The sequence below is a fragment of the Humulus lupulus genome, chromosome 7 (assembly GCF_963169125.1).
Source record: "Humulus lupulus chromosome 7, drHumLupu1.1, whole genome shotgun sequence".
NCBI lineage: Eukaryota > Viridiplantae > Streptophyta > Magnoliopsida > Rosales > Cannabaceae > Humulus > Humulus lupulus.
Window position 1 is genome coordinate 6,924,868 of NC_084799.1, and position 26,694 is coordinate 6,951,561.

Consider the following 26,694-nt stretch of genomic DNA (forward strand, 5'->3'; position numbering starts at 1 on the left):
TGGCTTCTTCCGGCGACAACTCGTCTCCTGTGGGAGTCACCGATCCAATACCTCAGACCACTACTCACGCTTTCTCTCTTATTCAATCCTGGAATCCTTTTTCTAATTCTCTTAGTTCTTCTTTAACTGTCAAACTTGATCGAACAAACTTTTTGGTGTGGAAGTCTCAAGTTGTTCCCACGGTGATTGGCCATGATCTTGATGAGATTCTGTTCAGTAATGAAGCTCCTACTTCAAGGCTCATCAATGGTGATGTCAACCCTGTTTTTACTCAATGGAAGCGTAGAGATCAACTTCTACTTTTGTGGCTCCGATCCTCGATGACTGAAGGTGTTCTTGGAACTGTTTTCAGTTATACTAGCTCCAATTCTGTTTGGACAGCCCTCGAGCAGAAATTCTCTAGCCAGTCCAAAGCTCGATTGTTGCAGCTCAAGAGTCAATTATCCACGATTCAGAAAGGTACTCTTACTATTTCTGATTATGTTGACAAAATCAAGATGTTGTGTGATTCTTTAGCTGTTGCTGGTCATCCCATTAGCGATTTTGATCTAATCTTGCATCTGCTAAATGGTCTTGGCCTTGAGTTCGATCCTGTGGTGTCTGGAATTACATCTCGAAGTGACAACTTGTCTCTTGAAGAAGTTCAAGCTCTTCTTATGTCGCATGAGACTCGTCTTGAACGCCACAACTCTGTGATGGATCTATCTAACAAAATGTATGCTAATCTGACCTTTGGTTCAAGAAATGGTGCTTATCGTCCCTTCAATACCACTGGCAAAGGTTTTGGAGCAGAAAATCAGCCTAAGTCTTCTGTTCGTGGCTATTCTAGACCTTACAATCAGAATCCCAATCGTCCCTTGTGTCAAGTTTGCATGAAGTATGGTCATACTGCAGTTACTTGTCATTACAGGTTTGATAGGAATTGGGTCACTCCAAAGCCTAACTCTTCTCAACCTCAAGCTCACCTCATTGAACAAATCTTTGACTATGATCCACAAGCATATGTTGCTCAATCTATTTCAGATTTTGGGGATGATGCAGGGTGGTATGCTGATACTGGTGCCACAAATCATATAGCATTTAACATGGAGAATCTTGATTCTGCTGTCCCTTATTCTGGTCAAGAATCTGTAGCAGTTGGCAATGGTAAGAAGCTTGTTATTTCTCACATTGGTAAAGCTACTCTTTCTCCCAATTCTTCTAATCCATTGCATCTAAACTCTGTTCTACAAGTTCCTACTATTACCAAAAATTTAGTGCGTGTTTCTAAGCTAACTGATGATAATGATGTTTTCTTGGAATTTCACAAATCATGTTGTTTTGTTAAGGATAAGCAAACGGGTGTAGTTCTGCTCAAAGGGAAGGTTAAAGATGGTCTTTACTGTCTAGGGGAAGATAGCTCGAGTCTTTCTACCAAATCTTGGGAGTGTCATCTTGTTACTTCTTCTGAATCCACTCCTGCTTACACTAAGTGTCTGAGTTGTAGTAATTCTTGTACTAAAACTGTTCATTTAGTTTCCAATTGTAATTCAAAATCAATTAATAAAAACTCAGATATTGTTCTTTCTCATTCTTCTCCCACTGTCCTTACTTCTACATTGTCTTCTAACATTAATTTGTGGCATTGCAAACTAGGACATCCTGCACTTGCAACTTTAAGTAAAATACTGTCTAGTTTTAATGTCCCTCATTCTCTCAAAAATCTAATATTTTGCAATGCATGTCAACAAGGCAAAAGTCATAAACTTCCCTTTTCATTATCTACTAGCAGAGCTTCTCAACCCCTTGAACTTATCCATACAGATCTTTGGGCTCCTTCCCATGTAGCTTCTAAGGACAATTACAAGTACTATATTATCCTTGTAGATGATTATAGTAGATTCTCCTGGATTTTTTCACTTACTCTCAAATCTCAAGCCTTTGAAACTTTTATCCAATTTAAGGGTCTTGTAGAAAAACAGTTCAATCTCCCTATTAAAAGAGTACAGGCTGATGGTGGAGGTGAGTATAGGCCTTTTGCAAAGTTCTTAAGGGACCAGGGTATTCTTTTTACACAACCATGTCCACATACTCATGAACAAAATGGCAGAGTTGAGAGGAAGCATCGACATGTTATTGAGACAGGTTTAACTCTTTTAGCTCAGTCTGGTTTGGATATGTCTTACCGGTGGTTTGCTTTTCAATGTGCTGTGTATTCCATCAATAGAATGCCTACACCTGTGCTTGACAACATTAGTCCTTATGAGTGCCTATTTCATCATGCTCCTGATTACACTATTTTCAAACCTTTTGGGTGTGCTTGTTTCCCACATCTCAGACCTTATCATCACCATAAACTTGAGTACAGATCTGAGCAATGCTTATTTTTGGGATACTCCTCTAAGCATAAAGGTTTTCTCTGTGAGAATGCAACAGGCAGACTTTTTATTGCTCGCAATGTGGTCTTCAATGAGTCCTATTTTCCAGCAGCTCATTCAGTTGCAGCCACTTCTCAGGTACCTTCTCCTGCTGATTATCCTTCTGCTACATTTTTACAAACAACAATGCAGTTGGCACTAATCATGTTGTTTTACCTGCCGTATATGATGCAATGCCTGGGTATTCTTCCACTCATACATCTGCATCTAGTACTGCACCAGTTGCCACTACTGTAGATGTTCCTGAACTAGTTGCAGCTCCTGAAGTTTCTGATGCATCTGTTGAACTAGCTGTACCAGTTATGTCACCTTCTGCTACTTCTTTATCTGAGCAGTCCTCAAATGGCTCTCCTTTGCTATATCCTGTTGCTAGTGCTTACTCTTCCACTTCTATGTCATTTGTTGCTGAGCCATTACCCCCCTCTCAAAACTCACTCTATGACAAATCGGGCTCAAAATAGCATTCATAAGCCTAAAGCTTATCTTGCCACCAAACACAAGATGGTTGAATCTTTGCTACCTCGAGAACCAAAATCTCTCAAAGCTGCTCTTCGAGATCCAACATGGTTTGCTTCTATGCAGACAGAGATGAAAGCCTTAGTTAAAACTAGAACTTGGACTCTTGTTCCCTATAAGCCTCATATGCATTTAATTGGAAACAAGTGGGTACATATGGTCAAATTAAATGCAGATGGCTCCCTTGATAGGTTCAAATCTCGGTTGGTTGCTAAAGGGTATTTGTAGCAAGCTGGCATTGACTTTGAGGACACATTTAGTCCTATTGTAAAACCAGTCACTGTCAGACTGGTTCTTACTTTGGCTGTCTCCTCAAATTGGGATGTAAGGCAATTAGGTGTCTCCAATGCCTTTCTAAATGGACCTCTGCAAGAAACAATTTATATAACTCAGCCTCAAGGCTTTGAGGATCCCTCAAAACCCTCTCATGTTTGTCTTCTTCATACGGCTCTTTATGGCCTCAAACAAGCTCCTCGAGCATGGAATGACAAACTCAAACAAACATTACTTAGCTGGGGTTTTCAAGCATCCAAAGCAGACACATCTCTCTTTGTCTATGGTAGCTCTCATACTCTTGTCATTTTACTGGTTTATGTGGATGACATATTGGTTCCAAATTCCCAACTTATTCAAAAACTCATCTCAGATCTCAACTCAGCATTTGCTTTAAAGGATTTGGGACAAGTTCACTACTTTCTTGGTGTTGAAATACACAGGAATGAAGAAGGGGCGTATCTTTCTCAGAGCAAATACATCACTGATTTGCTTGTCAAGGTGCACTTGGAAGGTGCCAAAAGCTATGCCAGTCCCACTAGTAGTGCACATAAGGTTGCTCTTACTGAAGGTACTCCGTTTGAAGATCACACCTTGTATAGAAGCACTCTTGGAGCATTGAAATATTTGACCCTTACTAGACCTGATGTTGCATACATCATTAATAAATTGCCTCAATTTATTCATGCTCCTACTAATGTTCATTGGGAAGCCTGCAAACGGTTGCTAAGGTACTTGAAAGGGACTGTATCAGAAGGCCTTCTTATTCGACCTACTCATAGAATGTCCATTGAAGCCTATTCGGATGCTGACTGGGCCAGCTGCTTGGATGATCGTCGATCCACTAGAGGCTATGCTGTGTTCTTAGGCTTGAATCTTGTCTCCTGGTCTGCTAAGAAGCAACAGGTTGTTGCTCGTTCTTCCACAGAGTCTGAATTTCGTGCTCTAGCCAATACCGCAGCAGAAATAAAATGGTTGCTCTCTTTGCTCACTGAACTTAAAGTCACCCTTGTGGATGTTCCCATTATTTGGGTTGACAATCAAGGTGTTGCTGCCTTGGCTGCCAATCCTGTCTTTCATGCTCGATGTAAACATATCGAGATTGATCAACATTTTGTCCGAGATCAGATTTTAAACAATGAAGTTTCAGTTCGTTATGTGCCTTCCGTTGACCAGGTAGCAGATGTGTTAACTAAAGCTCTTCCCAAAGATCAATTTCATTACTTAAAGACCAAACTCAAAGTGGTTCTTACCCCTTTTCGTTTGAGGATGGATGATAACCAACCATGTGGTTAGTTAGTTAGGAAACCGTTAGTGTAGGTCAAATCTACTTAGCTCTTTTCTTTGTAACCAATTCAGTTGTAACAGATTCGTGCCTGGTTGTATTGATTCTCTATGTATATAAATAAAGAGCTACTCAATGAAAAATGCTGAAGCTTTCTAAGCATTTTGTTATGAGGTTTTCTTTACTCTGTTTTCTTTCTCTGCATTCTCTTTCAAAGACCACTTTTAACTTAGAAGGTAAATAAATCATTATTTTTTATTTTCTTCTTTCATCATTATGCAACTCATGCAATCCTCTACAACCTCAAATGACAACTCAATGCAATCTGTACGCCCTGATTTTCCCACGGGCTGATTAACGAGCTGAGATACGGCCTAATCATGACTACCAAGTGGACATCCCCAAGACTGGAGCTGCCATCATACGATCCTACCTCTTTAGCTCGAGGTAGCCCAAGGGTTCGCCAAGATTGCTTAAGGACTGAGTCTGGACTCTGAAGGCCGCAGGTCGAGGGAAGCATCCAGCTCGAGGTACGAGCTAGAGTTGGAGGTTGTGACCCTTTATAAAGTCAACCACGCAAGGTAAACGTGCATATATCAGACATCACGTGCCTGATATATCCCTGACTTCTCGGACACGCAGCATGAACGTGCGTATTCAGAAACCCACGACTGGGTTGGGTCGTGCGTCCCATTATCCCCTTACCTATTGATTTGACCACACTTATGTGTCAGGTTTAGGAATTAATCATGAATGTCACAGAGTTGACATGATAGGTAAGTAGGTCACGGGGTGACCTTCTTACCAACTCCCAGGTGCCTTCTCCTATAAATATGGAGACCCTGGGAGTTACAAGGGGTTGGATTCTATTATGTAAAAAATACCCTGTAAAAGAATACACAGCATATAGCAATAATATTGACTGGTGGAGTAGAAGGATTTTAACATTTGAACCACCTAAAAAACATATTTTGTGTCACCACTCCATTTCTAAGATCATTCATCTATTTCAGTTCAACATAAGCACTAATCTCTTCCTCTTATCTTCTTAATTTCCTGTTGGCGAAGAACCGCGTCAACACAATCTAATGCAACTTTAAAAGGCTCATTTGCAAATTTCATCTATATGTAGCTTACGCAACCTCAAATGCAAGCCAATACAACCCAATGCAATCCTAATAATGCAAATAATGACAATTTTAAAACTCATATATGCAACTCATGCAACTCTCTACAACATCAAATGCAAGTCCTATGCAATCTAAAACAATTTTAGAGAATCTCATTTGCAAATTTTATTCTTATGCAATCTAATGCAACCTTAAATGCAACATAAATCAACTCATTGCAACCTCAAATGCAAGATCATGCAACCTATTGCAACTTAAAAGCTCATATGTTAATTTAATCATGATGCAACTCATGCAACCATAAATGCAAGCTCAATGCAACCCCATGCAATCTCAACAGCCCAATGCAGCCTAAAACAACTTTAGAAAGCTCATTTGCAAATTTCATCCTTATGCAACTCATGCAACCTACTACAATCTCAAATGCAAGCCCAATGCAACCTAAAACAACTCACTATAACCTCAAATGCAACTAAATCAACTTAAGCAACATCATTATGCAACTTAGTCATCCTTATGCAACTCATGCAATCCACTGCAAAATCCAAGCTCATGCAACCCAATACAACCTCAAGTAACCCACGACAATCTCAAATCCTATGCAACTGAATGCAACCTATTGTAACCTCAAATGCAAGCCTATGCAACGTAATGCAACTCATTGCAACATCCAATGCAACCTAATGCAACATAAAGAAACTTTAACAAAATTATTTGCAAAATTGATACTTATGCAATCCAAAGCAACCTCAAATGCAAGCCCAATGCAATTAAAACAACTCATTGCAATCTCAAATGTAAACCCATGCATGCAACTTTAAAACTCATATACTAATTTCATCGTTATGTAACTCATGTGGCCTAAACCAACCTCAAATGCAATCTCAATGCAAACTAAAGCAACTGACTACAATCTCAAATGCATGCTCATGTAATCTAATGCAACTTAAAAAACTCAGATCTAATTTCATCATTATGCATTTCATGCAATAATGTCATGATAACTTGGTTCGTTCATAAATCCCTTTGTGGTACTATTCAATAAAATTATATCAGACATTTTACTAATATATATGGTTTATTGTACTATATAGTAGTTGAACACATCCACCTACCATTCATAATATTAGCACAACTCATTTTTTAGAGACAAAATTGTTGAACTTTAAAAAAGGTGAGCTAACAACAAAATTATATGAGAAGACAACCAAGATCTCACATATCCATTTCAAGGGTGTTGAATTCTTTAATTTTAGAATATAAATGATTAATTATCTCATCACTAACTCAATCATCGTTGCATATGATCAAAATGGTGGTTATATATACAAATTATAACTATATATATAACTGTAAATACATACATATAAATATTGATTAATTATTGTCAAGTAATTGTGACTTTTTCTTCGTATGATTAAATTTTATGGAGATAAATTACATATTATTAGCATTGCATGTAGTAAGAGTAAGTGTGCAAACTTTTATTTTGTAAACATATAATATATATGATGACACTACTACATATACTATATCTAAGTATATATTTAATTCTCTTATTACAATTTGATGATATATATAGAGCCATTTATATAGTCAACAGTCACAAAATGGTGGCTATAATATGATATATAAGTGAAGAGAGACATAGAATGAGATCTTGTAGTGCATACCATAATTTGGAAAATAGAAAAACTAAATTACGTACTGATAAAATAAACTTTTACTTCACGTATAAATAAAACAAAAGTTTCTTATAAACGTATTAATAAAAAAATCCTTTTTTTACATTCTTTCATTTCTTTTTATGTTAATTTCAATAATTTTATTTATTATTATTTTTAATAAAAACTTCTTATTTTATATATTTTTTAACAAGTTTTTATATATTTTTTATTTAAATATTTAAAATATATATTATCTATATGTATTTTCAGAATATGAAAAAGAAAAAAAATTAGAAAACTGTGAGCATAAGTTAAAAAAATATATTTTATACTAATTTTTAATAAAAATGGGGTTTCTTAATCAAATTTTGGGGTGTAAACATAATGCCCTTATTATTATTATTATTATTATTATTAGGGTAAATACTATTTTGGACTCGGTATTTTGCAAAAATTACCGATCGGACCCTTTGTTTTGTCAAATAACAATTTGGACCCTGCATTTTGCAAAATAGAACAAAATGATACCCTGAGCTCGATTTTGGTCAAATAATTTTTCAATACGACTAAAATATTTTTATTAAATATTGAATTTAAATTATTTTCAAATTTCAAAACTAAATTTGCAAAATATAATATTTAAATTAAAAAAAACAGAAAATAAAATTTAGATTCAAAAATTAAAACTTAAACTAATAAAATTTTCAATCATTATCTGTCCTAAATAAAAACAAAATATCGATTAAACATCATAATCTCATGCGTTTTATCACCATGCAAACTTAAAATCATAAATAAAAAATGAAACAATTTATCTTCTTTTTTTGTTCCTCATCATCACAAATTACTTCAAACAAACCCACAATTATCAATCTAATAAAGGAATCCCCCTACAATAAAACTCAGATTTGCCAAGAACAAAGGAATAAAGTTATATCAGATTTGAAGCCACAACTGGGATAGGAAACCACCTACTATACGAGCTAATGGGGAAATGGAGAATAGTTTCACCTCCATTCGATGCCTAGATCTGAGAAGGAGAAAGCCTCAACTTCGTAAGCCCCACCACGACCGAACCCACCTCCGTATGAATACCAGATCAAAGGAGGAGTATCTGTAGAAACCCAGATCACGTAGTTGTAGAAACCTAACCCCATCGCCATTTGAAGACCATCTCCGAGAAAGATGAAGGAGGAAGCCCCCATAGTTGTAGAAACCCAAATCCTATTGGAGATCACACTGTAGGGAAGAGGCTTTGTCGTTGTCCAGATCCCTTGTCGTCGTCCGGGCTTGAAGTGCTCTGAGCTCCACCGATCTACCTGCAAGACAAGGGAAGAAGAAGAAGAAGAATGAGGTAGGAAGAAGAAGAAGAAGAGGCAGAAAGGAAAAAAAAAATCAAATTTTTTTATTATGTTAGATTAGTTTTAATTTTTGTTATGTTTTTGTTTATTTGATTTCTAAATACGTTTTTAAGTTCAGTATTATGTTTAATTTTGATTTTTATTCATTAAAATTATTTTTACACTTATTAATTTAAATGTATTTAATAATAAAAATATTGTTTTTAAATTTTTAATTCATTTTATTTGTTTTTTTATATTATTAAATCAACTAATTAATAAATATATGAGGGCATTTTGGTCATATTGAAAAATAGTTTGACCAAAATCAGGCTAAAGTTATCATATTGTTCTATTTTGTAAAATGCATGGTCAAAATTGTCATTTAACAAAATAAAAGGTATGGTCGGTAACTTTTGCAAAACACAAGATCCAAAATGATATTTACCCTTATTATTATCAGGGAATATGCAGTACCCTCATAAATAATTATCATTCGGTAGTTTGTAAAATCAGTTAAAAATAGTATCTTACACATAAATTTGGTTAATAATTTTTTTATAATACCCAAATTACTCTTAGTTATAAATAATTAAAGGCTATTTAGGTTTTTTACCCCCCGAACTATTACCTATGCATTATCGTGCCCCCCGAATTTTTCAGCCCGTTAAAAAATCCCCCCGATCTATTCACAGTCATGTAAATTAGGACTTCCGTCCAATTCCGTTCATTTTTTGTAACGTTGGGATGATGTGGCCTTTTTTTTACATATTTGGGATGACACGTGGGACTTATAACCCGCTGACATGGAAGTTTAATTTTAAACCAAATGTATTATGAAAATAGAAAATAAAGTAAATAAAATTTCAACAGGGGTCGAGTCAATTGGGATTTTAGGGATTACTTTCAGATTTGAACCATTAGTTTAGGGAGGTGATATTGGTGATTTCCGCCTGAGTTTGCTACAAGCCAAACGAGCTAAACGTCGAGCAAACCACGCCTGAGTTCCGCCTAAGTTTGCTACAACCCAAACGAGCTAAACGTCGAGGAAACCACGCCTGAGTTCCGCCTGAGTTTGCTACAACCACGCCTGATTGAGTTTGCTACAACCACGCCTGACTGATCGTGTGGTGGAGAAACATGGGGAGGAATCGTAATCTTTAACAAAGAGGAAAGGATACCCAAAACCCCATGAAAGTGTGAATGAGGTCCCATTTTATGGTAAGGTTTTTTTTCTTCTTGTTTCTGTGGGTTTTTGGTTAGGATTTTATATAGCTGCTCGGAATATGGTGAACCTAATAGACAAAGCATTGAAAAAAGATAAGGAGTGTTTGAATGCTTTATGGTGGGTGGGCATTTTAACTTTTGAACTAACTGGTGGGTATAGGTATTTGGTCTTTGTGGGGTATGTGGCATCTGTTATGTATTGGTTTATTTGGTCTTTGTGGGGTCTGTGGCATATGTTATGTATTGGTTTGTGTATGTTGTGTTTTACTTTGACTAGATTCCATTCAATAAATTAATGTGTGTGTTGGGACCACCCATTGTTTTGGCTTTGAATAAGTAATATATGCTATTTTTTTTTCTTTTTTTGCAGAACCAACATCTAGTATCTTCACTCTGAAAGTGCATCATAAGGGACAATTAAAAATGATAGGTAACAGTCCTAGTTACTTTGGTGGGATTGTTACCAATGTTTATTATCAAGATGTGGATAATATGAGCATATTTGAATTGCATGGAATAGCAAAAGACTTGGGGTACTCGGATCCTTCTTCTATTAGTTATTATTTTAAGTGGGCAGATTGTGTGACTTTGCAATGTGTAACCAATGACAATACTTTGCTTGAGAAAGTTGGGGCATCTGTGAGGAATAATCGAGTCCTTGATTGTTTTTTCTGTGAACATGTCTTCAATGAAAGTCAAGCTTCAAGTGTAGTTGGGTCGAACCAAGTAGGTGGGGTGAGTTTAAATACTAATGAATCTGGGCCTGCTTTGGGTAGTGTAGTTAGGCCGGATCAAGTATTTGGGCCTGCTATATATGAGGAAAATGTCATAGAAACTGAGGTTACAAGGGCTGGTTTGGATGGTTCTACTGTGGTTCATGAAACAAGTGAGGGAGGGGTTGGTTAGTTCATGAAACTTCTGAAGGAGGGGCTGGTTTGGATCATGGAACAAGTGAGGGAGGGGCCGGTTTGGATCAAGGAACAAGTGAGGCAAGGGTTGATACTAGTGAAGATAGTGGTGATGATGAGGATGAATATGAGGCAGACTCGGAATATGAACAAGAGGATGACGGAGTGGAAGTAAATGATATTGCTGAGAAACATTTGATTAGGAAAGGTAAAAGGCCTATAGAGATTGATGTAGGTAATGATACTTTTCAAGAAGATTCTGACATTGAATATGGTGCACATGATAGCTCCACAGATGATGAGGACACTACTGAAACTGTTGGTGAGGACAGTGAGCCACACAAACCAAACAAGAGGTCCAAAAAAGTCAAGATGCTAGAGTTGCCTGAGTTTAACACTACATTTGACATGGCCAAACCCAAATTCAAGTTAGGATTATCCTTTCCATCTGGTGGAGTGTTTAAGAAAGCAGTAAAGGAGTATTCAATACAAAACGGGAAGGACATATTCTTTAAGAAGAATGACCCGCACAAGGTTAGAGCACAATGTAAGGGTGTAAACTGTCCTTGGGTATGTTTTACTTCAAAAATTGATGACACTCCTACCTTTGTCATCAAAACATTGAATGATGAACACAGGTGTTCTAGGACAAATACTAACCGATTCGCAACTTCCAAATGGTTGAGTGAGAAGTATTTAGAGGAGTTCAAGATCAATGAGAAGTTGGGTGTTTCCTCTTTCATGCACAAAGTTAACAAAGACCATGTGCTAGACATAACAAGGGACAAGGCATACAGAGCTCGACTTTTAGCAACAAAAGCCATTGAAGGAAGCTATGAAGAGCAGTATGATGCTCTTTGGGACTATGCCGAGGAGATTAAAAACACCAATAAGGGTTCAACTGTGGAATTTTTTACTGAACCAGGTGAGAATGAAAAACCAAGGTTCAAGAGGATGTATTTATGCTTTGCTAGGTTGAGGGAAGGTTTCAATGGAGGAGGCAGACCAGTGATTGGTTTAGATGGAGCTCATATTAAAGGGGTTCATCCTGGCCAACTTTTGACAGCAATTGGAATAGATGGAAACAACCAGATGTATCCTATTGCCATTGCCGTGGTTGAATTAGAGAATAAGGATTCATGGAGTTGGTTTCTTAATCTACTTAGAGTTGACTTGATAATTGAGAACTCTAATCACTGGACCTTCATAACAGACAAGAAAAAAAGGCTTGGAGCAAGCTTTGAAGGGAATGTGGGATGAAGGGATACTTGAGGCCGAGCATCGACATTGTGCTCGAAACTTGGAGAAGAACTTCATTAAGGTGTTCAGGGATAAAATCCTTAAAGCCTTATTATGGAAGGCTGCTAGAGAAGTGACTGTTAGAAGGTTTGAAGTTGTGATGAATGAGATTAGAATGATCAATGAAGCAGCTTATGAGTGGTTGATGGCTGCAGGACCAAAACACTGGGCTAGGTCACACTTTAGGACTAATCCTAAGTGTGACATTTTATTGAATAACATGTGTGAGGGTTTCAATGGGACACCAGCAATATTGGCAGCAAGAGATAGACCCATTTTGTCTATGCTAGAGCGTATCCGGATGTATTTGATGCAAAGGATCAGCAAAAATAGACAATCAGTTGTCAGATGGGAGTCCAACATTGCTCCAAAAATTGCCACAATTCTTGAGAAGAACAAGGTTGAGGCTTCATCCCACATACCCACAAAGTCTTCAGATGACATTTACCAGGTCCATAACATGTATGGGGGAATGTACTCAGTTGATTTGAAAGCATGGGTATGTTCGTGCAGAAGATGGGAATTGACCAGCATTCCTTGTAGTCATGCGGTGGCTGCGATTTGGCAAAGAAGGCAAGATCCAGATCTCTATGTCAGCAAATGGTATACCAAAGAGTACTACATGAAGGCTTACTCAGTGCAGATTTTTCCAATTAGGAATCAAGATGAGTGGCCTATAAGTGGAAAGCTTGGAATGGTTGGCCCAATTAACAAAAAACAGCCTGGTAGGCCAAAGAAGAGCAGGACTTTGCAACTTGATGAAGTAACTACCGGAATGAAGTTGAAAAGAGGATACATTAGCATTAGATGTTCTGTTTGTGGTGCAAAGGGACACAACTTCAGAACATGTTCAGGAAACAACAAAAAATCGGTATGTAGACATTGCCATTTTAATTTTGATGTTGGGTATGTTTTGCTATTTTTAATGGTTAATAACTTGGTTGAATATGCTTCCCTAGGCAAACAAAGCTCCTCCACAAGATCCTTCTACTGATGGGAGGAATAGTGATCCTTTACCTCATGGTTCTGTGAGCTCTTCTTCACAACAGGCTGCTTCAGAAGTCACGAATCCACCACAGGTATTCCAATCTAAAATCAATGTTGTTATACTTTGTTGGTCTGTGCTACTGAAATAAAGATCCATATTGCTATATTTTATTCAGTTTACTACTGAAATAAAGTGGGGCAGGTGGTTATAAGGCTGGATAGTTAGTGTTGTTCATATATTCTGCTTAAACCTATGGATAATCATGTTGTTTAAACCACTGCAGCAGAAAAGTCCAGGGTATAAGGAACTGGCGCAAAGAAGGAGTACTAGACTTGGAGGACGAGGAGCCTAAACATGACAGAAGACCCTTTTTTTGGACATGGGATGCTTCGACTCATTTTGGATGTATAGTGTACTGTATAGCATTTTGATAAGTCAGTGTACTGTATAGCATCTCAACATAATCAAATGTAATTTTTGTCAGTTATTTTGAGACATTTGCAGCAAGAATAATTGCCTTTTTATTTATCTACACTCAGATTGTAAGCATGATAAGTATTCAATGAAAATATTAGATCTGAGATAGCTTTATTGTGTTGAATTCTTCTTATGTTACTCCAGATATATTGTAAAAACTATATTATTCGGAAACAATTTGTCAAAGTTAAAAATAGACTCAAACAGACTTTGGACACTCAGAAATTTGTGTCTGAGAAATACCAGATTAAACAAGGTTATTTGCTGTTATGTCCAATACAGAATGCAGTTACTTGGCATCATCTGGTGTGGATCTGGTTTAGAAAATATTCAGCATCTGTTCTTTGGCTAATCATCTGGTGTGGATTTCTGGTTTGGTTTGGCTACCAGATTAAACAAGGCTTCAGAGATTTCTGGTTTGGCTAATCATCTGGTGTGGATCTGGTTTAGAAAATACTCAGCATCTATTCTTTGGCTAATCATCTGGTGTGGATTTCTGGTTTGGTTTGGCTACCAGATTAAACAAGGCTTCAGAGAGTTCTGGTTTGGCTAATCATCTGGTGTGGATCTGGTTTAGAAAATATTCAGCATCTGTTCTTTGAATGCTTGTATAGCAGCTGAGTTTTACAAGAAGTTAAGACATGGTTACAGTGGAAGACACCAGCTATCTCGATTCATGGCTTACTGAGTAATATAAGACACAGCAAGCATAGTAGACTTAAAATGTGGCTCAACAGATTGGCTGCTTTATGCTATCAACTTTGGCTCAACAGATTGGCTGCTTTATGCTATCAACAGATTGGCTTAAAATCTCGGTTCATGGCTTACTGTCACATTGGCTGCTTTATGCTATTAACTTTGGCTCAACAGAAATGAAGTTTTGTGGCAATTTAGATGTAAACAAACAGGTTCAATTGCACAGACTACAAAGAATGTGGTCAAATATAGGTACAGGGAATTAGCACTTAGAGATAAGTCTTGGATTGATCATTTGTAATTAGAACAGTAAAGAATTCAGGCCTTTTATGGTGCTGTAGGATGTAAATTTTTTGGTTTAATATACTATTCTCTGATTTACCAAGAAAAAAAAAACTATATAATTAAAACAACACATCACAGTTTAATTCATTAATTCTATATGACCAATACATCTTGATTCAACAGGATTCAACAAGATGTTCCATTTGTTTTACTTTAAGATATACAAAACTAAGATATACAAAACACACGAAAATATTCCAACACAAAAACAAACACCAGATTTCAAATCTCTTAACATCTTCAATATTGAACCAAGTTCTTCTTTTCTTTTTTCAGCCATAATCTGTAGTTGCTTAACATTATCTTCCATCTCCTCTAACCTTTTCAAAAACCCTCCTATTTCCTCCTTAAAACTTTCACCATGTATAGGGAATGATGGAGGGTCCACCCATCTGATAAATCCACACCCATCAACCTCATTCCTCTGAAATAAAAACAAAAATCAGAACCAATAATCCAAATCAAAGGAAACCAATAAATTTACAAACCTTGTATCTTGGGCAGCCATAGAACCTTCTAGTAGAATTGTTCAATGTCCAAGTAGTGCGTAGTACACACTAAAACCCACAATCACAATTGGGTTTACTCCATTCTTCTTCAAACGTTCGACCACCATCCATGGAGAAATAGGCATCAATTGAAACTAGGGTTCTAAGTTTGTTGTAAAAAATTCGGTTTATAACAAATCATAATACATTTGGTTTAAAATTAAACTTCCATGTCAGCGGGTTATAAGTCCCACGTGTCATCCCAAATATGTAAAAAAAAGGCCACATCATCCCAACGTTACAAAAAATGAACGGAATTGGACGGAAGTCCTAATTTACATGACTGTGAAGAGATCGGGGGGATTTTTTAACGGGCTGAAAAATTCGGGGGGCACGATAATGCATAGGTAATAGTTCGGGGGTAAAAAACCTAAATAGCCTTTTTTTAATTATATCTTTTATTTTGTAGTTAAATTTGAGAAAAATCTTACGATTTTATCTAACTTATTATTATATCAGTGATTTTTTTTATTTTCTTTATTTGTAACAAATACAAATTTAAAAAGTGTGAAAAGAAATTTTAAACTCTCAAAATTTAGTGATATTTATTATTATTATTATTATACACATAATCTCAAATACTTAAAAAAAATCAAAAAATTTTACTTTAAATTTAAATATTTGATCATGGTCCTATTCATATTTGGATTATAAGTACCGAAAGTTAACTCTAAATATAAAAGTTGTCATCATATCTCACAAGTTTTCCAAAACTACGTACTCTTCTTCTTCTTTACAAGTATTGAAATTCAATTGATTTGGAAGAGAGTAAATATGTCATCCAATAATTCTATTGTTTGCAATAGTGTTCCTCAATTCGCTGATTCTCAACAAACTACTCCTCCTGATCTACAGGTTAATTCCACTCGTAATCCACAGGTTAGTAATTATATTATTATTATTATTCTTTTTCTTATTTTTTATTTTTTATTTGTGTTAATTGTTTATTGCTTTTTATTCTATGCAGGTTGCGGAAGAGGAACCCAATATTAGCAACAATGTTATTTTCCACAAGAATAAGATCTTTGTTGGAGGTCTTCCCCACCAAATTGAGGAAATAGAACTAAAATCATATTTTAGCACATATGGTAAAGTGATGCACACCAAAATTATGCGTGATGTATCAAGCGGAAGAGGCAGGGGTTTCAGATTCATTACCTTTCATGAGGAAGAAGCTGTGGAAAATGTATTAAAAACCACATTTCATAACCTCAAGAACAAGCGTGTGGAGGTTAAAAGGGTCGCCGTGGAGCAAACATGTATTGCACAACCCAAAACCTATACCAACAACAACTACTCCACATTCAACAGCGATAGGAGCAGCAACAACAACTACTACAACACATTCAACAACAACAACATCACGTACTGCTACGACTATAGGCATTCCATCTATAATCTACACCCAATTATGCCTATAAACCCCACTCCTTTCATGTACCCCAATAACTTATTCCCATATCCTCAGCCCCCGTACTACCTAATTTACCCAATCCACCTCCATACGTACATGATGAACATGGACTACAAAAAGTTTTTTTATCAAGGCCACAATTAGATTAAATTTTTTATTTAATTAGGATTTTAGTAATCTATGCTAGTTGTGTATTATATGTGCTAAAATCCAAATAAGTTACTATAATATTTAGGATAAAAGTGAGTCAAACCTTTCCAACTTATTTGCTAACTTCCAAAGAAGTTCTGTAAAGGATAAATATAACACCAGGTTGTGGTTTAAGCCTTGACTGTTGAGATTGTTGAAGTGGAATTCTATCATCATCTTCTTATTCTTCTTCTCTGTCATATGATTTCTTCATCTTATTATCCTTGATAGCATAAGTTCGTACCATTGTAATTCTTCTCTGTTTATTTATTTTTTTATAAAAACTTAATACATTACATATAACAATGCAAAATCTATAGTTTTCTCTGTTGAAGCAAAATCTATATGTTTTTGTTTGGCCTCTTTTAATAGTTTCTTAGTCAATAATCCAATTATAAACTAAAAAAATAAAATTGGTAACTACCTAAACATTATTACCAATCGATTTAAATTAAGATATTTACCTAATTAGAAAATAAATTAATTTCCTCATCTCATTACTCGAATCTAATGAAGAGAAAGCACCATAAATATATATATCATCAAACTAAAAAAACTCCAAATTACGTTCACCTTTTTTTACTTTGCAAAGAAAAAGCTCTTTAGTCTCTTCTAAACCCTAATGAATATTAGGTGGAAAAAAGACTAGTTCTTGAAATTAAAAACAATATGAGAAGAATATAATTACGAAGATAAATGACAACATAATTATTGTTTTCTTTTGTTTATTTTGATCAATGACATGGGCCATCAAGAATGCAATATGTTGGGTTTTATGTTCTTATAAGACCACATTTCTTAGGTAATTCATTCATTATCAATAAAGTAGTAGAAATCATTTTGTTCAATCAAATTGAGCATTTTGTCTTATGATTAAATCGGTACACTGGATTTTTACTGATTGGGTAATCTACGATAAGATCTACTTACACATCTAGTGTGATGTTATATCCAGAACATTGACCAAGTAGATAAGATCGGATGTATTTTGTTACATTGGACTGGACTGATATTGATTATTGACAAAAGATAAGTAAGTATCGTTATTATCTAATATAATCATATCACAACGTTGACCATGAGTCAATTCAATCTTAATTCTGAATGATTAATATTCTACTAATTGTATTTTTCAAGTCTTTTGATTTGTTCGTTACCAGCTTACCCTACAGACTAACTCATACTTACATATTGAATATTTTGTAGTATAATTGAGTGGGAGTGTTTATCATAGATATGAAATCTATAGATTCTGTTTAAAAAGTGAAATGATGATTTCCTCTTGGTTCAAGTGTTAAATGATAGAGTACTCATTTCTGTAATTAAATTTACAGAAATATCATTTACAAAGAACTTAATGGGAGTTAAGGATAAAATACCAATGAGGGGTAAAACGGTAATTTGCACTCATCTCATTAGTAGATCATCTATAGAGGATTGAATGACGGTTATGGTTATAACAATAGATAACATATTTACATTATTTGGTGTAAAACGTTCTATGAATTCAAGAGTGCAATTCTGAGTCTATAGTGAAAGCCAAATCAAGCAAAGAGTTGTTTACCTATTTCACTTTGCTCAAATCATCATAATAACTTAAAAAAACTCTAGTCGCTCCTAGGATGATTTTAAATATTTAAAATTAATTAATATTCGTAATCGTAAGTAAGAATCAATATTGATGCAAACCTAAAACAAAAGTTATCCTATACAACAAATAATGAACTAAATTGATAATATATATATATGATGACACTCTTAATGGTTACTAAACATTAATGATTACTTTAATATTAACCATTAGATTAAGATTAATAAACTATGATTTTTTTAATTTTTTGAAAAAGCTACCCGATTACATGGTGGTCATATATTTATGAAATTAAATAATTAAAAAAAATCTTATTTAAGCATTATATATGAAAATTCGAAATTAATGTGAAAAAAATATTTACAATGACTTGCTATACCAAGTCACTATGTTGTCACATAGTTAGTACCTATTAACCATTGAGAAGTCTTCTATATATATATTTAGATAAATTTTAAATAAATGTGGCATTTAGCAAATTCAATCATGACATAAAATATTAAAATTTATAGTATAATTCAAACCATTCAGTAATAATATTTTATATTACAGAGAATATCACATATTTCATAATACAATATTAATTAATGCAAAGTAATATGGTGAGAATATATTAATTGTTGGGTTGTAGTGGTAATTAAAAAAAACAAGATCATCACATAGCGTTATTGAAGACCTTAGCGGAATCAATTGGAAATATAAATGTAATGTTCATATTAATTAAATGAATGTAATAATGTTTGATATAAGAAAGATAATGATGAATCAAAAATAAAAACATGTGGTCTCTTGAAAAAAATGTTAATCAAGATGGGATTTCGACCTTACTGGGTTAACAAATTAATGAAATGCGTAACTTCAGTCCGATATTCGTTTCAAATTAATGGAGTAATCTATGGAGAAGTACTTCCATCAATAGGGTTGAGACAGGGGGACCCTCTATCACCTTATCTTTTCTTGGTCTGTGCAGAAGGTTTTTCAGCTTTACTTCAACAAGCGGAAAGAATAAAGGAAATAAAGGGACTACGATTATGTAATGACCCACTAATCTAGACTAATTGGACCATTATCGAAACTATACATAAAACTTACATTTTTACGAAAATACCATAATTTATTGAGTAACTTGAAAATAAGAGTTATTTACAAATAAACAGAATACTAAGAAGGATTTTGGGATCCCATTGTCTTTAAAACAAAACAAGATTTAAAATAAAAGACATTACATAATAATGCGGAAAAGACACATAAAAACCATAAAAAACATAAAAGGAGACTATATCCTCGAATTGAATAACGCTCGGATCCTTGACTCCATTCATCATCGATACACATCCTCCAAGCGTCACGAATCTTACCGCCTCTAAACTTATTTTCCTGCACATAAACAGAAAGGAGTGAGCCTAATGCCCAGCAAGGAAAACCTAACACATAGTCATATACATAATTTCATAAGAAAACATAAAGACATATCATAACACATAATTCACTTATTATAATGGCCATTATTACTTGGGGTCCCATAGACTAAACAAGCTTATGCCCATGAGATTAGTGGGGTCCTACCAGCTAAATAGGCTTATGCCCACAATCCTTTTGGGGTCTTGTTAGTCAAATAGGCATATGCCCAAGCCTACAACATACACATCAATAACATATAACATATGAAAACATAACACATAAAATAGCATAATCATAAACATGTAGACTCTAGCCTATTTTCCTTACCAAAGTTACCGAGATTATGGACTGAGTTGGGATTGTTGGAACACTCCTAAAACCATAAAAAAAGAGTAAGTCTAAAGAAAGGAGATGAAATGAAAGAGAATAGGAAGACTAAACCATTAAACGAAAATATGCTTACCACCACTTAAGTGCTTAAGAACTTGGATTCCCTAACCAAAAATAAGAATAAGGTTAGGGGACTGAGTAGAAGGTTTTGAGAAAAGAAATAACATAGAATACAGAAAGGACTAGAGTTTTGGGTTTACCTCAAAGATTGCAAGACCAATCTAACATCCACCGAAATACTATAGCACTCACTTCCCAAAGTGTTTGATAAGCTTATGATGTTTAAGCTTATAGTTTTTCCCCAAACCAAGTGTTTACACTCTCACACTCACTTAACACTAGCAGCCTCTGAACTTAGAGCAAATGGTGAATAATGGCTGGGTACTAGGTCCTATTTATAGAGTTTGGGAATGAAAATATCTTGATTTTACTTGAATAAAAATAATGGCTTTTTAGGTGAAAATCATTTGAATAATCGTTCAGCAGAGGCTGAAGACTCGTTCAGAAGATGCTGGACTGTTGAAGGAGTTTGAATGGCTGAAGGGAAAAGAATTCAAATGTATTTGAATTCATGCTGGTGGAGGCGATATATCGCCCCCTATAGGCGATATATCGCCTGGACCTTTGTTCCCGAGGCGACCGTGCATCGATTCGTGTTTTCCGTATCTACGTGCTGCGACATATCGCCCCCTATAGCTGCGATATATCGGCATACGCAGAATATTTAAACACGAATTTACACATTTTTAGCTAAGTTTGAATGGATTAAACAGCCTTGACTAAGCCCTCAACGTGCTCAAAGCTGCTGACTGACCCTATACATTCAAACTTTTACCCTTATTTAATTTAATCCTCAAAAATACTTAATCCTTAATTACCATTCAAAACATGTGCTTAAAATCCTATTGGTTGATGTCTAAACCTTATAATATAATAATATAATCCTTAATATCAGACACATTAATCAAACCTTAGGTTATACTTAATATTCTTAAACTATAGGTTAAACTTAGAAAATCTATAAGTACTACTATGAGTGTCCAAATAACTCCCGGTCTGAACCAAAAATCCAAAGTAACAATGATAACACTAAACATACTATAATACTACTAAACAATTAGCTAAGTAAAGTTCTTGGACTCTACAGATTAGCTAATACAACTCCTTTCATTACCCACTTATTCTTTGCGGATGACAGCCTCATTATTGTCCAGGCATCTGAGAGATCTCTACAAGCTATACAAAACATTTTTTCTCTATACTCGACATGTTCTGGACAGGTAATGTTTTTAACCATTGCAATTAAATTCTGAAAGACACAATAAAGGCATTCATTAGTAACTAGCTCCAATTAGAGATATCAACACATATGTTTTTCCAATTATTCAAATATAGCTATAACTATTATTTCTCTTTTCTACGCAGATGATCAACTTTACAAAGTCTTTATTATATTTTTCTCCAAATACTTTGGAAGAGATTGCCACATTGTATACATCCTCTCTAAATATGCAAAGAACTGATTCTATAGAAACATATTTGGGTCTACCGATGTTGGGAGGTAAAAATAAGAGAATTTTGTTTAATTCAATAAAAGACAAAGTTTGGATGAAGTTACACTTATGGCAATCAAAGCTTTTTTCTCAAGCTGGTAAAGAAATCTTACTTAAAGCTGTTATCCAAGCTATGCCAACTTATCTAATGTCATGCTTCCGTATACCAGAAGGTTTGTGCCAAGAAATTGAAAGAATACAAGCCCGATATTGGTGGGGCTCTACTACTGAACAAAAGAAAATTTATTGGCGCGCTTGGCATAAAATGTGTAGACCAAAATGTGAGGGAGGATTGGGATTCCGTGGTTTTATTCAGTATAATCAGGCACTTCTGGCAAAACAGGCTTGGCGATTACTAATAAACACTACATCCCTTCTTGCAAAAGTACTCAAGGCAAGATACTATCAACATACAAGTATATTGGAGGCTAGAGAAGGTCATTATCCTTCAATAACGTGGAGAAGTATCATTTGGGGTAGGGATCTTTTACGAAGAGGATTGCGACGACGTATAGGAAATGGAAAAGAAACTTTGGCCTTTAGTGATCCATGGATCCCAAGACCTCCATCTTTTCTCCCAAGTATAATTGATATATCTGATCCCCTTAGAGTACATGATCTCTTTGAAACTCCTGGTTCGTGGAACATGATACGAGTCCAACAATTTTTTAATGCTGCTGATGCCCAGAACATCTTAACCATACCTCTAACTCAATTTGATCATCCAGATTCGTGGCTCTGGCACTATACAAATCATGGGAACTATACTGTCAAAAGTGGGTATAATCTAGCCTCAGCTATGGACACTGCACTGTCGTCTTCATCTGTTACATTAATAGCAATGTGGTGGAAGTCTTTTTGGGGAATCAAAATACCACGTAAAATTCTACATTTTGCTTGGAGAGGCTACCATGAAATTTTGCCCACTCTTAAAGGTTTAAATCGACGAAATATCTCTAAACACAGTGTTTGCCCATTATGTGGTTTTAGAGAGGATTCTAATGCACATGCTGTCTTTTGGTGTCCTTCCTCTAAAGAAATATGGGATCAGTGGGATTACCCTTTCATGTCAGATAGGAAAGAGGACATTTCCTTTAAGGAGATACTACTCTATGCCTCTGAAATTTTGGAAAAAGAAAACTTTCAAAAAATGCTCATCATAGCTTGGGCAATTTGGTTTGAGAGGAATAAAAGAACCCATGGACATCCAACAAGACAAGGACAACAAGTGTTTGAATGGGTAACCCGATATTGGGAGTCGATAAGAATTACACAGATAACGACGGAGCAACCCATACAAAATGCAACATCTACAAATCAAAGAAGAGAAGATTTGGGGAATCAATCCAAAATCTTATCTGTTGATGCTGCATTATCTAACCAGACAGAAACGATAGGATTTGGAGCAATCATCCTCTCCCCAGAGAAGGAAGTTATTGCAGCTTTATCTAAGCCCTTAAAAGGTAAGTGTCGTTGTTCTTTAAGTTAAAACTTACTACAAAATCTCAAAATTATCTGATAAGAGGCATTCATATAAGTGAGCAAAAAAGGTAAATGGTTATATCGATCTTTGAAAACTTAACCAAAGGGATTCATCCCTTTGGTTAAGGTTATCTTATTGTTCTTGAGGGAGGTTTGTTTATAGTCTTTTCAATTCCTATGAAATCTCTTAGTTTTGTTTTTGTCTAAGATCTCTTATGAATTATTTTGCAGGAATGTTGTCAGCCTTTCAAGCAGAAGCTATAGCACTGTTGGTCGCACTCAATTGGGCTCAAAGGCTTGGAATTCAGCTGGATGTTATCTTTTCTGATTCCCTTTCTCTTGTTTTGGCTTTAAATAATAACATAACTTATCAAAATGAACTGGGGATTATTTTTTCAGATATTAAAACTTTATTGTCTAATTTTTCGGGGGTAACTCTGTCACATGTTGGTCGAAAGTTTAATAATTTGGCCCATGGTTTGGCAAAGCATGCCCTTAGGCTAGACAATGAGTTTTGTTGGTTGGAGGAAATCCCCCCTCCAATTTGTACTCTTCTTCCGTTACATTCTGAATAGTTATAAAATCTATTCCCGACAAAAAAAAAAAATAAAGAAATTCTATATCAACCCAACCAAGAACAAAGAACCCAAAATAACCGAGACGTTAGGATGAAAGCCTTAAAATCTTAAATTTCTACAGAAACACAAAATCAAAGTGCGAAGAAGAACCCAATCTAAACAACTAACAAAGTAAATACAGAGAACATACCACTGAAGAGGGATGAGAGGGATATATATGACAGAGCCTGTGTGGGTAGTTGTGGAGCTTTAGAGAGGAGACGGTGAAAGAGAAGTGACGAGAAGGCAATATAGATGGAGGAGAATAATGAGAGTTGGGGTTATTAGGGTTTGATTATTATTGTTATATATTTTTTAAATATATAAATTTCAACAAAAGTATATAAATATTAAATTATAATAAAACTTTTCTATTTATGAGTTTATTTGGTGTTTTTACCATGTCGTGCTTTTGAGCTTTTTACCATGTCGTGCATTTGGACTCATCTATTCGTGCTTTTGTGTCGTGCCACCAGACTCTGGGCTTGTGGCCTGTGCAAGGTGCCACCGAGGGAGAACGTGGATTTTCGAAAACAAATGTTAATTAGAGTTCTTTTTAATTAGGTTATGAGATTATAATATTTTTAGATATTTATAGAGTCAATAATACGCAAACATTTTTTTTGAAGGACAATAATGGAAACAATTTAGCTAATTTAATAATAATAAATTCAATTAAATTGACCAAATATAATTATAAAATATCTTTCCCTTTTCATATTTTTAAGAAATATTAGTTTTCATTTTACCTATTACTACAGAAAAAAAATTAATGTCTATAAAAATTTATAGTAGCCATAAAAAATATATCAGACAATATTGATATATATCTTCAACACTTTCTTCACTTTCCCACCTTCATTCTTCTCTTCTACCAAAATAAACGTACACAACATATTGTTCATATACAGATAAGATAAACTTTAGATAAACAAATGATAATTAAATTTTATAGGTTAAGGACCATAAAAGTCTCTACTCTCTAATAACCTAATTTAAATTTTAAATAATAAAGTAAAAATTAATCTTACCACTTTATCTATCTTATTATTATATCGGTGATTTTTTTATTTTTTTTATTTGAAATAAATACAAATTGATAAAGGTGTGAAAAGAAATTTTAAACTCTCAAAATTTAGTGAGATTTATTATTATTATTTCTTAGCTAAATACACATAATCTCAAATACTTAAAAAAAATTCAAAATATTTTACTTTAAATTTAAATATTTGATCATAGTCCTATTCCTATTTGGATTCTAAGTACCGAAAGTTAACTCTAAATATAAAAGTTGACATCATATCTCACAAGTTTCCAAAACTACGTACTCTTCTTCTTCTTTACACAAGTGTTGAAATTCAATTGATTTGGAAGAGAGTAAAGATGCCATCCAATAGTTTTACTGTTTCCAATAGTGTTCCACAGTCCACTGATTCTCAACAAACTACTCGCCTTGATCCACAGGTTAATTCCACTGGTAATCCACATGTTAGTAATTATATTATTATTATTATTCTTTTTTTAATTGTTTATTGCCTTTTATTCTATATAAAATGCGGAAGAGAAACCAATATCAACAATAATGTTATTTTCCATAGGAATAAGATCTGGAGGTCTTCCCCACCAAATTGAGAAAATAAACTAAAATCATATTTTAGCACATAGGGTGAAGTGATGCACACCAAAATTATGCGTGATGTATCAAGCGGAAGAGGCAAGGGTTTCAGATTTATTACCTTTCATGAGGAAGAAGCTGTGGAAAATGTATTAAAAACTACATTTCATAACCTCAAGAACAAGCGTGTGGAGGTTAAAAGGGTCGCTGTAGAGCAAACACATGTTGCACAACCCAAAATCTATAGCAACAACAACTACTCTACATTCAACAGCGACAGCAGCAGCAGCAGCAACAACTACTACAACACATTCAACAACAACAACAACACGTACTGCTACGACTATAGGCATTCCATTTTGCTTTGTATGTCTCTCATTTTCTTTGCTGCTCATTTATTTTCTCTTTGTTCAGCTGCCCAAGCTTTACAAGTGCCCAGAGAAGGTGTTTCATCAGAATCTGTAGGAGCCATGTTAACACCAAAAACTTCTAAGTTCCAAACCTCAGACTCAGAGCCAGAGCCAGAGCCTCCTTTCTCCTCTGTAAATGTGGACAACGATTCTATGGATTCTTTGAGCGTAGTGGAAGCAAGGCCTTCTAGCATAGAGGGACATTTTAAGATGATGAAGATGAAAATGATTCTAGTTCCCATGGAAGTTTCACTTTCAGAACCTATACATTTAGACAAGAATCCCATGGCTTCTTTGCCACAAGATAAAGCAGGAACTTTCATTAGTACAGACCCAAATGTTGAGAAGATGATGACGAAGAAGACTCCAGCTCCCATGGAAGTTTCATAGTCAAAGCCTATACATTTAGAGAAGGATCCCATGGCTACTTTGCCACAAGATAAGGCAGGAACTTCGAATAATGCAAAGCCAAATGTTGGTCAACCAAGCTCTATTTCTCGGAAGCTAAAGGTTTAGAAAATAAAAGATATAGGAAGGATCTTGAATAAGATGCATGCGTGAGTGTCACTAAAAAATTATATGGAGTTTGTGATGTAATCTATGCTACTTATCTTAACGATTATTATACGTGAATAAACTTGTTTTCTAGCGGTTATAAGTGTTATCTTTTGTAGCTTTAGATTTTGGAAATATAGTATTAGCTCATGCATGCACTCTTGGATGACACTCTACTACAAAATATGCTAACTGTTTCTTACCAAACTCAGAATGATAATGGTAAAATCAAGATATATGTTAGAATTTTCTTCTTATTCTCCAAAGCAAGGACTTGAATAATGCCATTGGCCGATGTTAAGTATAGGGACACGAAAATGCTTTTTTTTCAGTGGTGACAGGTCAATATTTAAACAATAAC

The 26,694-nt window shown here is 34.9% G+C and overlaps 1 protein-coding gene across 2 annotated transcripts in view; it reads right to left on the reverse strand.

The window, feature by feature from the left end:
- Positions 1-26,694, reverse strand: part of LOC133790527 (ribosomal RNA small subunit methyltransferase NEP1-like) — an 82,064-nt gene that overhangs the window by 39,462 nt on the left and 15,908 nt on the right. The window lies entirely within an intron of this gene.